The sequence below is a fragment of the Pseudophryne corroboree genome, unplaced genomic scaffold (assembly GCF_028390025.1).
Source record: "Pseudophryne corroboree isolate aPseCor3 unplaced genomic scaffold, aPseCor3.hap2 scaffold_2595, whole genome shotgun sequence".
Classification (NCBI taxonomy): domain Eukaryota; kingdom Metazoa; phylum Chordata; class Amphibia; order Anura; family Myobatrachidae; genus Pseudophryne; species Pseudophryne corroboree.
The window spans coordinates 2501-5000 of NW_026969255.1; positions in this window are offsets into that span (position 1 = coordinate 2501).

Consider the following 2500-nt stretch of genomic DNA (forward strand, 5'->3'; position numbering starts at 1 on the left):
GCAAGCCGTCCTGGGGGGTGGTTTTTTTCGCTGGGACGGCAGCAACTGCCCCCAGCCCCACCTCATCCCGATCTACGCCTGACAGGTTTCATCTTGTCCCGGGGGGGTGAAAGGGTGTAAAGAGGTTCCATCTCGCGGGGCTCCGTCGCCCTTCCGGGATGCCGCCGCCTGGCGCACGGGCGACCGCAGCTTCCGCCGGCTCCCTCCGAAAAGCGCCTCCCGCTCTCCCTGCGTCATCCTGGACGGTCTCGCTCCGAGTCTGCGCTTCTCTCTCGCCCTGCCGCCAGACTCGGCTCCTCTCCCGCGCTCTCTCTCTCTCTCGCTCTGACCTCCGCCCCGTCCGGCCCTCCCGTCCGCGGCGGGGGAGGCCCGGCGGGCGAACCCTTCCGTGCGGCCGCCTCGCCGGAGCGGGGGCGGCGCGCAGGGCCCTCTCCTGGGGCTTGCGAGGAGCGGCCGTCGGGGCTGGCCGCGTCCTCGGATCTCGATGCGACGCTCGTTCGGTTCCTGGGAAATCGTGTGCTCCGCCGGGGTCCGGGGGCGAGCGCCCTTCGCTGGGCGAGGGGGACGCTTCCCCGGCACCCCTGGCGGCGTCGGACGCCTGCGGGTGCCGGCGGACGGAGCAGACCGCGCCGCACGGGGTACGGGTGCGGGGCCCGCCCGGCTCCGGAGACCGGAGCGCTCGGGCGGACGCCTGGGGACCGGACGCCCTCTCCGGGCGGAGGGGTTCCGGGCGCGCCGTGGGCAGAGGGAGGGTCGGGTTCGCCTGGAGCCGGCCGAGACCCCTGGGTTCCGGCCGAGCGATCGTCCCTCCCCGCCGGGGCGCGGGGTGCCACATCGATCGGGTTGCGGAAATGGGAGACGTGGGGCCCTTCTCTCGCGTCAACCGCAGCCCTCCGTTTTCTCTTTTCCGGCTTGACTCTGTTCGCCACCTGTGATGCTCTCTGGCCGGTTCCCTCGGGCGTAGCGGGACGGGCGGCGCGCGCGACGCTCTCGCGGAGCGTCCTCCGACGCTTCCCCGGGCTCCTGGAGCCGCCTCCCGGCCCGAGGGGTGCCCGTCCGCACTCATCGGCTGAACTTCCGCGAATTGCAGTACCCGATTCGGCCCGCCGGGGGGCGCTGCCGCCGGGGGAAGAGGGGGACGGGCCGGGCCTGGCGCCGGGCTCCGCCGGACGCCCGGCGCTGCCCCGTCTCGGCCTCGGAAGGGGGAGTCGGGGGAACGGGAGGCCGGGAGTCCCGGAGAAAGAGAGAGAGAGAGAGAGAGAGATAGAGAGACCTCCGCGGTTCCGCCTTCGACCGCCGGGGGGCGCCGCGCACCCGTCCGCACGGGCCCGTCCCGGTGGCTCCCGGCAGGGCTCTCCCAAACCCTCTCCCAGGGCCCCGGTCCGGGAGCCCGACTGCGTCCGCTCTCCGCTTCCAGAGAGGAGGCTGTCGGACGGGGAGAGCTGGTACCGGGCTCCTGGAGCCCTGCCTGGGCAGCCTATGGAAGGGAGGGAGCCCTGGCCCTGCTGCTCTCCGAGCTCCGGCCCTGCTGCTCTCCGAGCTCCGTGCCTGCTCTGCCACGGGTCCTTTCGCAGGAGCTCCAGGGAAACGGGCTTTTCGGCCCCTGACAGAGTCCCGGCTCTCTCGCTCGCCTCGTTGGTACCTACTGATCCGGCGGAGGTGTTCTCCGGCGGGTAGCGACACGGACGGCCGAGGGCGCGCTTCACCCAGGCTTCAACCGTCTCCTCCCCGAGCCCCTGGAAGTGCAGCTGGGCCGCGGGCGCCCCGGTCCGCACTCATCTGCGAAACTTCCACAAATTGCAGTACCCGATTTGGCCCGCCGGGGGGCGCTGCCTCCGGGGGAGAAGGAGACGTGCCCGGCCCGTACGTCGGGCTCCAACGGATGCCCGCCGTGGACCCTTTATAGGCCCCATCCTGGTCCTGCCATGCTGTTATCGGAGCTCCACGGCTATCTTGTCACTAAACCTTTCGTTTGAGCTCCAGGGCTTTTTGCTTTTTGTAACCCGGTTCCTGGAGCCCTGCCTGGGCAAAATCGGATGCAAGAAGGCCCTGCCCATGCTGATCTCTGAGCTCCGCGCATCTTCTGTCACGGGTCCTTTCGCAAAAGCTCCAGGGAAACAGGCTTTTCGGCCCCGGACAGAGTCCCGGCTCTCTCGCTCGCCTCGTTGGTACCTACTGATCCGGCGGAGGTGTTCTCCGGCGGGTAGCGACACGGACGGCCGAGGGCGCGCTTCACCCAGGCTTCAACCATCTCCTCCCCGAGCCCCTGGAAGTGCCGCTGGGCCGCGGGCGCCCCGGTCCGCACTCATCCGCGACACTTCCGCGCTGGAGTCCGACGCTCGCCGGCCGCGTCCCCCGGCCCGCGGGGGCCCGGGGGGAGGCCCGACGCGTGCGGGGGGAGGCGGCGGGCGGCGGGGGCGCCCCCGCGCCACCCGACGGCGCCCCCCGGTGGCCAGAGGCGGCTCGGAGCGAGACGATCGGGGGGGGACGGCGGCGCGTG